This window comes from Petaurus breviceps, unplaced genomic scaffold, assembly GCF_028583685.1.
Source record: "Petaurus breviceps papuanus isolate PSGF00001 unplaced genomic scaffold, PetGlider_PUasm1.0 90804, whole genome shotgun sequence".
Taxonomy (NCBI): domain Eukaryota; kingdom Metazoa; phylum Chordata; class Mammalia; order Diprotodontia; family Petauridae; genus Petaurus; species Petaurus breviceps.
Genome location: NW_027187348.1, coordinates 3,456,522 through 3,470,853, shown reverse-complemented (window position 1 = coordinate 3,470,853; position 14,332 = coordinate 3,456,522). Strand labels below are relative to the sequence as shown.

General features: G+C 38.5%; 1 long non-coding RNA gene across 1 annotated transcript; it reads left to right on the top strand.

The window, feature by feature from the left end:
* Positions 1-8,235: 8,235 nt before the first annotated feature.
* Positions 8,236-12,305, top strand: LOC138147558 (uncharacterized). The gene is made up of 2 exons (XR_011164845.1): positions 8,236-8,638; positions 10,302-12,305. It is a non-coding gene; the product is annotated as an uncharacterized lncRNA (long non-coding RNA).
* The last annotated feature ends 2,027 nt before the right edge of the window (positions 12,306-14,332 follow it).

Below are 14,332 nucleotides of genomic sequence, written 5' to 3'. Positions count from 1 at the left end.
AAGGACCTAAAGGGCCACATGCGTCTTTGAGGCTGCAGGTTCCCCAGCCCTGGCCTAAAGAAAAAGAATGGCCTAGAGGATCAACTGAAGGATCTAGGAATATTTGATCTGGAGAAAAGAAGATTTAAGATGTAACTGCTGACTTCAAGTATTTGAAGAGCTGATCTCTTAGAAGAGCAATTAGCCCCCAAAGACTGAAGACAGACAATGGGTAGAAGTGGCAAAAGAAGTGTAGGCTTTAGCTAGAGAGAGCCCTCCCAGTACTTAGAGCTATGGAATGAGCAGCCTGGGGGAGGGAATAGATTCTCCTTCACTAAGGGTCTTCAAGTGAAGCTTTTTGACACTTGTTATTTCTGTCACAGAGGTGATTCTCGCTCAGGTAGTGTTTAAACTAGATGATCTTTGAGGTTCCTTCCAAAGCCAACAATCTGTAATTCTTTGGTTCAACTAAAACACAGTTTATTCAGTCACTACATAAGGTCATAAGTGGAGAAGAATAGGGCCGCTTGTCTAATAGCTAAGTGCCAATGTATCCTTCTTGGGGAAAGCCCAGTGCCAGGGCAAAGATAGAATGTTGCCCCTGGGTAACAACTAGATGTGGTGTCTCCAATTATCATGTCTATGGTTCAGGAATTCAAGGCAGTCAAGAATTCCCCAATGCTCACGCCTCCAGGAACATTTTCAGAATTATTATTTTGCAGCTTTTCAGAGCCTTTGGGGGGGGAGGGAGTGTCAGAATTAACTGTATTTAAATTCTAATCTATTTAGCATCTAGTCAGCAGTTAGCATCTGCCAAGGGCTCTAACAATATGTTTCCTCAGTCCTTATTCAGGGTGCCCCTAACAACAGAGAAGCCTCATCCTATTGGAGACTAGCCACACATGATAAGCAAGTTGGGGTTGGGGGAGTGGACATATAGGGAGAAGGGGTTACATGGAAAGTTGGGGGTTGAAGATTGACTCAGAACCAAGACAAGAGTTGTAAGACTGAACACGGCTGCCCCGGGGCAAAACTACGGCCCGGGCCAAGTTCATCCTCCTCCCTGTTCAGCAACATGCTTCCACCTCATCACATACACTGTCTGTAACTTTACTAGAGGCCAAATGTCTCCTTGCTAACAAAGGCACTAACCTCTGTGTTCCCCAGACTTTCCTAGGCATTGCCCCAATGTTCTGTCTTCTGCCCTTTATGAAGCCACTCTGGCTAGCTCACAGCTTGGAACAGATAATTCACCAGAAGTTGTAAGTAGATTGGAGTGTGGTCAGAGCCAAGTAGAAGAGCCACTAAGACAGGAGTGGGGAACCTGCAGCCTTGAGGCCACATGTGGACTTCTAAGTCCTCGGGTGTGGCCTTTTGACTCAGTCTAAGTTTTACAGAACAAATTCTTTTATTAAAGTGGTTTGTTCTGTGAAGTTTGGATTCAAAGGCCTGCACTTGAGGTCCTAGAGGGTCACATGTGGCCTCAAGGCTGCAGGTTCCTCACTGCTGCACTAAGACTTGGAGGAGCTATTAATAGGAGACAAAAGCATGAATCCAAGAAGAGAATCTGAGGAAACAGCGGGTCTGAGGGAGCAGGTAGAAGCAACAATCCAGCATGAACCAAGTTAATACAATGGAAGCCTGAGAGAAGATCAAGATGAGTAAGGTAAACACATGGGGAAACCAGAAGAGAGAAGCCACAGGAGAGCTGGACAGGAGCACAAGAAGCTGGGTCATTGTGGAAACAAATGGTTGGGGGATGAGGTATGCTGGTCACTAGCCTTTTGTTGGCGCCTGGACCAAGGCGAGATCACACCTAATCTGATGTCTTAAAGAAACCTGAAACTAGAAGGGCAGAATTCTTCAAAAGGGGTTAACTCGGAAGGGAATCTGCATTTTAACAAAGGAATAAATGGAATGAAGTTCCAATATAGTATAATGGTGTATCCCCTGATTGCTGGGCTCTTTTCACCTTCATCCTGGCCTATGTACTGTGGAGTAGAATCATCCCCTCTTACAATGTCAGAGTGCTCTGTCTCAGTCTCCTCCCCCACAACAGGTACAGGCATGCATCTGTAGATTAGGTTCTAGACCACTATCATAAAGTGAATACTGTAATAAATCAAGTCACACTAAATTTTTGGTTTCCCAGTGCATATAAAAGTTATTTTTCTACTATACTGTAGTCTATTAAATGTGTAATACTATTATGTCTAAAAATATATATCCCTTAATTTAAAAATACTTTATTGCTAAAAAAAAAAAAAGAAATACTAATCATCATCTGAGACTTCAACAAGTTGTAATCTTGCTATCTGGTGAAGGGTCTTATCTTGATGTTGATGATGCTGACTGATCAGGGTGGTGGCTGCAGAAGGTCAGGGGGGCTGTGGCAATTTCTTAAAATAAGACAACATAAAGTTTGCCACATCTGTTGACTCTTCTTTTCACTTGGACACTTAGAGGTCATTGTAGGGTTATTAATTGACCAAATTCCAATATTGTTGAGTTCCAGGGAATAGGGAGACCTAAGGAGAGGTAAAGAGATTGGAAAGAGGCAGGTAATTTTTATCAATTTATCAGTTAAGTTCACTGTTGTATATGGGCACAGTTTATGGCACCCCCTAAATAATTATAATAGTAACATCAAAGATCACTGATCAGAGTTCACCATAACAGATATAATAATAATTAAAAAGTTTGAAATATTGCTAGAATTACCAAAATGTGACACAGAGACACCAAGTGAGCATGTGCTGTTGGGAAAATGGCATCAATAGACCTGCTTGATTCAGAGATGTCACAAAACCTTCAATTTGTAAAAAAAAAATGTACTATCTGTAAAGCACAATAAAGCAAACAGCAATAAAAGGAGGTATGCTTGTATTTTAGTGAATGTTCATTGAATTGAATTAGAGCTTAATGAATGAAAGATGATCAAGGGATTGTATCATTTTTCTTTAATTATAAAAACTAGCTTTAAGGTTTGCTAAATGCAGAATTACATTTGATCCTCATAACAACTCAGGGAAATAGGTGCTGTTGTCATCTCCATTTTAAAGATAAGGAAACAGAGGTAAAGTGACTTGCTCAGGGTCACACAGCTAGTGAGCTAGTGTCCAAGGTCAGATTTGAACTGGAGTCTGTCTGGCTCCAGGTCCAGAGCTCTCTCCACTGTGCCATCTGGCTACCTGCTTTGGTTACCTCTCAGGATTTAATAATCTGTTCTTCACAGTAATCACTCAATAATCGCTTGTTCCATTAAATTGAATTAGAACTAGTCCATTGTCTACTTTGTAGATGAGTAAACTGAGGCTCATAGAGCTAATTTGCCCAAGGTCAAGTTAACTAGTTAGTGACATAGAGGGGAATGATCATAGCCTTCTCTCTATTATCTAGATTTACTGTCCAATTTACTGGATCATAGATTTAGAGATGGACCTTGGAAGCCATGAGATCCAAATCCCTCATTTTACAGATGAGGAACCGAGGTGTAGAAAAGTCGTGATTTGCCCAAGATCACATAATTAGTTAATGCCTGAGGTAAGATTGTCTTCCTGGCTATGAGTCCACTTGTTTGTTGTTCAGTTAGTCGTTTTTCAGTCATATCTGACTCTTCACCGCTCCTTTTAGGGTTTTCTTAGCAAAGATACTGGAGATGAGGAAACTGAGGCAAACAGTGTTAAGTGACTTGCTCAGGGTCACACAGCTAGTAAGTATCTGAGGCCAAATTCAACTTCCTTACTTCAAGCCTAACACTGTCACCACTGCACCATCTACAAGTCCAGTACTGCTGTGTCATGTCGCAAGGTCAGCACAGCTTTGGAGAAGAGTGTCCAGTATGGGCACGGGGCGTATTTGATCTGGAGAAGAGAAGGCTCAGTAGATCATAATAGCTGTGTTTAAGTATTTGAAGGGCTGTTGTGGGAAAGATGATTGTCTTGTTCTTTTTGACCCCAGAGGGCAGAACCAGGGGAAATTAGTGAGTTGCTAAGAGGCAAATTAAGACTCTGTTTCAAGAAAAACTTCCTTTTCCCACTTTTTCTTTCTAACTTCCTTTTCTGCTAATTAAAAAAAAAAAAGCTCCCTAGAGTCATTCAAAAGCCAAATGCACTCCATGGGGTACCAATGAGGGTACCCCCTAAGTGAGGCTCTTCAGACAGAGACTGGCTAGCCACTTGTGTCATGTATTATCATGAGGATGTTTTGGGAAAAGGGGCAGGAAGAAGGGATGGAAGGAAATAGGGGTAAACGAAATGGCTGCTGAGTTGCCTTCCAATTCTGAAATGGCTTTGTGATTCTACAATTCTCCTGGGTCTTCTCCTCTGTAGACTGTTCCAAAGCTACCAGAACCTCTGCCAGAAAGTGAGCAGGGAAAGAAAGAGGAAGGGAAACCAGAATCAGTTCATTTGACTACTTGTTAACAGCTATGGTTTAAAAACTCTGTGGGAAGTGAGGTTAAAACTAATAGCTAAGAGGAAGTTTTGAATTAACCATGATTTCTATTACTTGTTTCCCATTACCATCAACAACCAAGATTTTTCTTTAAAATTCTCTCGCTTTTCCTGATGGCTTAGAATAACTGCCAAGTGAAGGCTAAGTCCTCAAGGGAAAGGCGTGTTTGACTCTTAAATATCTCATTATGCATTTGTTGTTGCTGTTGAATCGTATCAGTCATATCAGACTCTTCATTGACCCCATTTGGGGTTTTCTTGGCAAAGATACCAGAGTGGTTTGCCGTCTCCTTCTCCAGATCATTTTACAGATGAGGAAACTGAGGCAAACAGGGGTAAGTGACTTGCCCAGGGTCACTTAACTAGTAAGTGCCAGAGGACAGATTTAAACTCAGGAAGATGTCATCCTGACTCCAGGCCAGCACTCTATCCACTGTGCCACCTAGCTGCCCTCATTATACACAGCTTTTCATAAATGTCCACAACAGCTTCAATATTGGAGTAAATACACACATGTGGACCTGATATCTGCTGTGGTCACTCAGAATAAGTAGTTTAACCTTTCTGTGCCTCCATTTTCTCATCTACAAAATGTCAGGTAGCAATCCTGATGGACCTTATTCTGGGTAGTAACAAGATTAGAAATGATTTTTTAAAAGCAGCTGGTAAATCTGTAAGTTATATCTACATAGGCAGGACAAAGTAGATATCTCACCAACCATTTATTGAACATGATCAATGTAAATAGCCCATTGAGAATCATTTTTAAAAAACCAAAACAATGGCTTTCTCTACATATGACAGGGCTTTTTTGCCCCCAAAGTCAGGTAACTAAACTGCCTGGAGCCTCCAGCAATGTACAAATATAGACTCATCAAGATGAAATCCATGGGACATCAAAATTGTTTTTATAGTGGAATTTTGTTAAAAAATGATTCATTGGTAGAAACCCCATTTCCTGTCTACAGGAGCTAGAGATAAAACACAGCTGTTCCCAGCATCTCATCAGTAAATCTGAAAGGGCAAAGAAAATCTTTGAACCCAGTAGGGGAAGAAGGGAGGTGTCACACACATTCTGCCCCTCACCCCCTTTCTTCCTCTTAGCCTCCTTGATCATTTGGTGAATTATTTAATTTTGTTGGGTACTTTGGAAGTTTAGGAGGCTTTTGTTTAAGTGACTGATGTTTGCGGTGGGAAAAGATGACAACTTGAAGGCTAATTATTACTAGATGGGGTAGGTGAGAGGAATGCTTCCTTCCAGGGTTAGATAAGGCTTCTCTAGCCTACACTGATAAAGATGGGTGGATGGAGTCAAATGTGCTTTCTTACCTTAGACCTCATGCTCTAGGCCCAAGGAGCCAGGGAGTAGACAGATGTCCCTTGTGTAGCATAAGTCTGATGCAAAAGAAGCTGAAGATGCAGAGTCCTGCTCAATAACGCTGATGGACAGATATTACTTCCTGCACCCGTATGGCAACCAATATGGTTCCTTCTCTGTCCAATAGGAACACAATCCCATGCAGCACAATATAATAATAATAGCAATAACAATAATAACAGCTAACAATTATATAGCACTTACTATGTGCCTGGCACTGTGCCCTTATTATCTCATTTGATCCTCATACCAGCCCTGGGAGGTAGGTGCTATTATTATCCCTGTTTTATAAATGAGGAAACAGAGGTTAAGTGACTCACCCAGGGTCACATAGCTGGTAAAGGTCTGAGGCCAGATTTAAATTCAAATCTTCCCAATTCCAGGCCTGGTACTCTATTCACTGTGCCACTATAAATTTCAAACTTGCTTGCTGACATTTCACTAGTAAGCAATTCTTATAGAAAGTGCTAGGTACTAGGACAAAATTGGCCGTGCAGCCCAAGTAAGTAATAGGCTAGCCTTCGTGTTAGCAAGATTTGACTTCAGGTCTTGCCTCTGAAGCTGCCTGTGTGACAGTAGACATGGCACTTCATTTCTCAGGTTCCCTGGAAAATCTGTAAGACTAAATTACAGATGAGCTGCTCCAGGGTGGTAAAGAGAGTTTCCACACCTGAGGTTTCCTCTACTAATGAGATCAGTGGTCTAGATTCCCTCCTTTGTTCCCCTTCCCCCCATTTTTGAATAGTGTCTTTGCAAGGTCAAAATGTATAGAACTTTTTAGGGACAATAGTTAGTTCACTACCACCACCACTACCATCCCTTAAAGTAGTTCTGAAAAGTGGGCACTATAGAGGAGAACAGAAATACCGGTTCCTCTCTGTGCAGAGGCCACTATTTAAATATATACATATGTGTGTGTGCTATTTAAATATACATATATATAAATTTATATATAAATACATATGCTATTTAAATATATAAACGTGTGTATATATGTATATGTAGATGTATAGATATAGATGTAAATATAGATTTAGATATATAGATATAGACGTAGACGTAGACGTAGATGTAGATGTAGATATAGACGTAGATATATGCTGTTCCACAAATGCCCTAGGACAGGGTTGGGGAACATGCTGCCTCAAGGACATATGTGGCCCTCTAGATCAGTACCAGCCCTTTTACTGAATCCAAACTTCACAGAACAAATCCCTCGAAGCCACAGGTTCCTCACTCCGGCCCTAAGACATCAAGAAATTTGACTATAAGAGCAACGAATAATAATTCTGGCTTTAGGAGCTTTCTCTTAGAGCACTATTCGAGTCAAAACCAGATCTAGGGAGGGAACAGCATTCTAGGAAACATTGGGTTAACTGTGTTAAACATTGGGTCAGTCAATGAGTATTAATTAAGTACTTACTGTATGCCAGGCATTGTGCAAAGAAAGGCAAAAACAGTTCTTTCTCTCAAGAATTTCAGTCCTAAAAATAAATGGTAAGAAGTGCTCAGAGAAACACAAATCAAGGATCCTTTCTTAGAGAGCAAAACCCTAAAGAATAAATTCAAGTCATAACATGAGAGATCCTGAAAAATCCTTCAGGAGTATCTTGATTTCCAGCATACTTGGGCTATTATTACTGAAACTTTGAAGTCTTCTAGACTTCATGATCTTTCTTATTAATTTCCCCAGCAGAGACAAAAACATGGACTTTTTATTTTATGATTAAGGAATAGTTGAAATTGTTCGTGTTGGTACATTTATTAATTTTCTTTTTCTGCCCTCCCCTCCCTTTAAAAAAAAATAACTTTAATACAGATTGGAGAGAGAACAGACTATTTATTTAATAATATGTCCCTAAATAGAGAAAAATGTAACACAGAACAGTATGTGATAGAGAAATAATCCTTCCAAAATATTTTTGCTTGTTTCTTAAATTTCAATAACCTACCTGATGGGGGACAGTTCCCTTCTTACTCAGGGTTTGCACTGGTGAAAGTGCAAATGGAGAATAGAAGGCTTAGTAAGTAAAGGCATTTTAACAACCGTCTTTTCTTTCATAAAACAGAATGATGACCAGATGTTCTCTATCTCCACTGAATACTGATCCAAAATGAACATAACTTAAAGCAGGAGACATAAAGGCATACGTAACTATGTTTAAGTAATTTGGGTGTAGCAGTAGGAATTTATGAGGAAAAAAAAACCTGCCAGTTCCACCCTGCCACTCTAGTATTGCTAAATAAAGTACCAAAGTAATTTGATTCACCCTGACAGTAGCAGGTAAGGACATGATGGAAGTTGAAAGGAATTTGCTCACCCTCCACACCTCCTACCCCCGTCCCCCCCCCCCCCCCCAAATATCCAGAAGACCTAGAGAATCCCTACTGAGACTGAAATAACATAGTGAAAAAGACAAAAGACAAATTTGACCAGAGGGATTCTTGATGTGCTGGCTGTGTATGTTATGGGTATGACTCACAAAAGAGCTGAAATAGCCTTCAGGCTATGGGATGACTCACAAAAGATTTGTAAAACACTCTTGAGGTTGTAGTAAAGAAGGGAAAGGAAAAGGGAAAGCTACCTAGTAGTTTCAATTCAAAAGAGAAGCAACAGATGGCAGTAGCAGCTCAGCAGATAAACGACCCAGCAGTAATTCAGAAGAAAAGCAGGTAGAGAAATAGTAGATGACAGCTTACTGAAGGAAGCAGCTCAACAGATGACGTCATTGACTCTGTAGAGAAGCCATAAATGGCAGCTTTAGAAGCAGAGAGCTTCCAAACAGCATGAAATCCTAGAAGCATGAAGTGTTGGGGTTAGAGAATGGTGAGTATTTTCTCTTCTAAATGTGGCATGGGAATCTGTGGGAGAGTGTATCCTTATACATATGTGGGGATGATTTGCCTTGTTTTTCTATTTTATTGAATTATGACTACTAAGGAATTCATAAGTCAAATCTGGTTTGGTCTGCAAGAGAATTAATGAGATTAAAATTCATGCCACAGGTTTTGTATAGATGTTGATCCATAACTTGAATCTGGCTATAGTTTTTTCAGAAAACCACAATTAGGGCCCAAGATACATATAACAAATTAGAATGTCTTTCTAGGACTTAGAGAAAATTATCTCTTAGAGTATTTTCGAGAATTATACAGCTAGGCTGGTATAGAGTAGTCCTGATACAACTAAGTATATCTACTGAATTACCTCTATTTTCTACTAAATGGAGAGTCCCCCAGAAGACAATCAGGTATTTGTCCACTGGTCAGTGAAAGAACTTGTACTCTTTTTTTTTTTTCATTTTTAGGGTAGGAAGTAACAGGCAGCAAGCTAAGATCCACCAGAATAAAGGTTAATAATGCTTTGGGACTATGGAGGCTTGATCACCTTGGTTCAGGAAAAATACACCATCCAGGATTCTGTGATTTTATCTAAATTCAAGGACCAGCAAAGATGTTTTCAAAAATGCCACCTTAACACAATCAAATATAACAACTTTGGAACAAATGTGCTTAATTTATTATGTACTTTAAAAAGAGGGATGATTCAGGTTTTCATATGCAATCTTTTTTTCCTGTTCTTTTTTGTATATGGAAATGTTCGTGTTTGTTGCTGTTTGTCAAGTTCAGAATAAAATAATTTTTAAAAGAAAAATGTTATCATCAAAGGAGCAAGGTATTTACATGAAAAACTGCTTCATAAACACCTGCTCCTCGGCCATCTACTAGGTGTGAGACAATGGATTTTTCACTTCTTTCTAAGCTTTTTCCTCCTTTCCTAATGAAATATTACAATTAACCCTCTACAACCTATATACAGTGATAGTTGTCTGGAAACACAGTAAAGAACATCCTTTCCCAAAGTCTCCAGTTTGTTCTTCCAAGATCTTGAACTTTACACATATCCTAGAGAGGTAAATGCTGTGTGGGACTAATTAAACACTATAATTATCCATGAGCTGTAGCCTAAGAGCAGAGAGAGAACCTAACACATGACTGATTGTAATATCAGGTAAATACTCCCGATGTGTGACTGGTAAAATGCAAAATATTCTATTCATTTAATATTCTTGATGAATAGTGAATTAGTCTAATCACATTAGCTATTCTATTCATTTATTAGCTGAGAGTGATTAGAAGTGAATAGCTGGGGAAAAAAACCCTCTCAAGTTGCAAAAATTAAACTTCTATAGTTTTATTATGTTTATTTTCAACTGAAGGTAATTGTCTGTTGCTTTCTCTGAGATGAGCCTTTACCCCTCCCTGTCTCCCTTCCTTGAGAAGCTCAAGGCTAAGTACATGTGAAGAGGGAACAGATGAGGCATTTACAGAGCTGGAACATTTATTCTGATATTTGATTACTTTCCACATCTGTATCAAAGAATATGAAAGAAAATGGTGGAATTTCAATAGAGAGCCACACTATTCTTTAAATAGATCTTTGTATAAAGTACTTTTGTATTCATTTTTTCCCCTGTGATCACCAACAGGTCATAAATGACTTATTTCTATAAGTCATCTGAGCTGAACATGTCTCCAAATCACTTGGATTATCCAGTCACCTAAAGTGTTCTATACAGCAAAACACAACCAAGAAACAATTAGTGGTGCAGTAAAGAGGGCAGAGTAAAGGAAAGAACTCACCTGAACTCTTCCAAATTATCCTCCAAGCAACTCTAATATAATGCTTTGAATCAAATTCTGGAGTGGCAGAAGCAACATAAGATTAGGGTGTAACAATTTTCCATCCCAAGACAATGTATAAGTCAGCAGGAAAGTTCTGTCGCACTGGAGTGGTGGTTGAACCAGAAGCACAGAGCAGATCAGCCCAAACACCAAAATGCCAGCAGGAAACCTTGGAGGTGACCACAGCAGCAATAGCAGAAGCAGCAGTTTCAGGTGCTCTTAGCTCACAGATGGCAAAGGGGTCAGACAACTGGTCAGAAAGAAATTACAGAGGATCCTCTACTGGCTCTGGGTTTAGGATGCTGTTGCATTGCCCTGGTCTCAACTCCAAGGCAGAAAGGAGTACTAGTACTTGCAGCCACAGGAGAGCAGAGGACCTGGTCACAGTTCCAGGGCTAAGAGGAGTGCTAGTGCTTGTGGCTGAAGGGGAACAAGGTCCCTTCCTGGATAAAGATAAGAGCACAGACCAATAGAGCAATGGCCACACCTCTTCTTAGATCATACCATCTTAGAAGCACTGAAAATTTGCAGATCCCTAGAACTAGTTCTGAAAACAGCAGCATGAAAATTCTGAAGCTTGAAACATCCCCCCACCCCAAGAGCAGAGTGCAACTTTAACATAAAGAAAAAGTCAAAAAATAGGTTAGGAAAATGAGCAAGCAACAAAAAGAAAAAAAGAAAAGAAATTGACCATAAAAAGTCATGACAATAACAGAAAAGATCAAGATAACAAACTCAGAAGAAGACAATGATGTCAAAGACAGTTATAAGCTGTCTTGATGTCAAAGAAAAATGTGAATTGGACATATGCCCCACAAGAATTCCTGGAAGAACTAAAAAAAAAAGGATTTTTAAAATAAGATAAGAGACACAGAGGAAACAGTGGAGAAAAATGAGAATGCTACAAGAAAAATTATAAAAAATGAGTCAACAGTTTGATAAAAGACACAAAAAATACTGAAAAAAAATAACACCTTTAAAAGCAGAATTGGACAAATGGTAAAAGAGACAAAAATCCGGTGAAAAGAACTCCTTTAAAAGTAGAATTGGCCAAATGGAAAAAGAGATACAAAAGTTCACTAAAGAAAATAATTACTTACAAATTAGAATTGAGCAAGGGGGAGCCAGTGACCAATGAGACTTCAAGAAACAATTAAACTAAATCAAAAAAATGAAAAAAGAAAATGTGGAATATCTCATTGGAAAAGTAACAGACCTGGAAAATAGATCCAGGAGAAATAATTTAAGAACTACTGGACTACCTGAAAGTCATGATAAAAAAAAGAAAAACCTTGACATCATATCTCAAGAAATTATTAAGGAAAACTGTCCTGATGTCCTAGAACCAGAGGGTAAAATAGAGATGGAATTTCTATTCTCATCACCTCCTAAAAGAAATTCCAAAATAAAAACTCCCATGAATATTATAGCCAAATTCCAGAGCTCCCAGGTCAAGGAGAAAATATTGCAAGCATCCAGAAAGAAATAATTTAAATACTGTGGAGCCACACTTAAGATTTTACAAGATTTAAAGATTCCATATTAAAGGAACCAATATGATATTCCAGCGGGCAAAGGAACTAGAAGTACAACCAAGAATAACCCACTTAGCAACATTGAGTATAATCCTTCAGGGGAAAAAAAATTGATATTTAATGAAATAGAGGATTTTCAAGGCTTCCTGATGGAAAGACTAGAGTTAAGTTGAAAATTTGACATTCAAACACAAGATTCAAAGAAGCATGAGAAGGCAAACATAAAAGAGAAATCATAAGGGATTCAATAAAGTTAAACTATTTACATTCCTATTTGAGAAGACTATACTTATAACTCCTAAGAACTTTATTATTTATTTTGGGGGCAGTTAGATGGAGTATATATAGACAGAGAGCATGGGTGTGAATTGACTATGAAGGTATGATTTCAAAAAAAATCAAGGGATGAGAAAGAGGGATGCACTGGAAGAAGGGGGAAGGGAGACATAAGATAGGGAAATTATCTCACATAAAAGAAGAACAAAAGAATGAGCTTTTACAGTGGAGGGGAAGATGGGTGGGGGGAGGTGACAACATTTAAACCTTACTCTTATTGAAATTGGCTCAAAGAGGGAATAACATACACGTTTATTTGGATATAGAAATCTATCTTATACAATAGGGAAGTAGGAGGGGAAGGGGATAAGAGAAGGAACATATGGTGCTGATAGAAGGGAGGGTGGATTACGGGTAGTAACAATTAGAAGTAAAACAGACTTTTGAGGAAGGATGGGGGGAGGGGAGAGAGAGAGAGACAGAGAGACAGAGAAAGACAGAGATAGAGACAGAGAGAGAGAGAGAGAATAAATAGGGGGAAAATAAGATGGAGGAAAATATCCAGTTAGTAACTATACTGTGAGTGTGAATGGAATGAACTCACCCATAAAATGAAATCATATATGAGAATGGATTAAAAACCAGAATCCAAAAATATGCTGTTTGTAAGAAAGACACATGAAACTTAGAGACATACACAGAGTAAAAATAAGGAGCTGGGGCAGAATCTATTATGCTTCCACTGAGGTTTAAAAAAAAAAAAGGAAAAAGAAGCAAGGGAAAGAATTAGACATAATTAAAAGCTATCGGGGTGGCTAGGTGGTGCAGTGAATAGAGCACCAGCCCTGGAATCAGGAGGTCCTAAGTTCAAATCCAGCCTCAGACACTTAACACTTACTAGCCATGTGACCTTTCGCAAGTCACTTAACCCCAAGTGCCCTGCCTTCCCCTTTCCAAAAAAAAAATAAAATAAAATAAAAGCAAAAAAAATTTAAAAGATATCATCAGATAAGGACTAAACAGATACATGATTTAGACATGAAGAATGATATCATAAGAAAATCAACAAAGCACAGAAAGTTTCACCTGTCAGATCTATATATAAAGGAAGAATTTATGAACAAACAAGAAATAGAGAGCATTACAGGATATAAAATGGATAATTTTGATTACATTAAATTAAAAAGCATTTGCAGAAATAAAAATAATGCTACCAAGATTAGAAGAAAAAGCATTTTCAACATAACAAGAAATTAAGCCATGATTGTCTAGATTTAACAAAATGCTAATAACACAGATTCAAATTAAAAGTGAAAAAAGAAATAATTATAAGCCATACTTTTTTTAAAAAGGGCTCTAAATTATAACTGAGGTTTTACCTTAAACCCATCAACTGGGCAAAGATCATAAAAGATACAATTAATCAGTGTTAAAAGAACTGCAGGAAGACAAGCATGTGAATACACTAAACTTTAAAAATATTTGGAATTATATGAGAAAAGTCACTAAACTGTTCATAATCTTTTACTAAACAATCCCACTCCTGGAAAAGAGAAGTAAAGACAGTAAAAAAGATCCCATAGATACCAAAATATTCATATCAACACTTTTTGTGGCAGCAAAAATTTGGAATCAAAATGAATGTTCATCCATCAGAGAATGACTGAACAAATTATAGCACATGCCTATAACCTAGGGCTCCAGTCTGAGCATTGGCATATTACTCTCTACATTGGCAAGAATGATTACTAAGTTGGCGAGACTTCAGAAAAGAAGTTATTCTTCTAGCTTCCATATTTGAAAGAGGGCACACATCATTCTAGGCTCTCACCAACCCATCAAAGACATAGAGCAATGAGTAACCATTCTCTTCACCAGTGCCAATGCCTGGGCTTGAACACCAAGTTACAAATGTAATGAAATTATTGCATTGTAAGAAATGACAAAATGAGGAATTCTGTGGCACATGGGAAGGCTGATATGGAACAAATAATAAGAACTATAAATTACTTATTAAGAAGCCT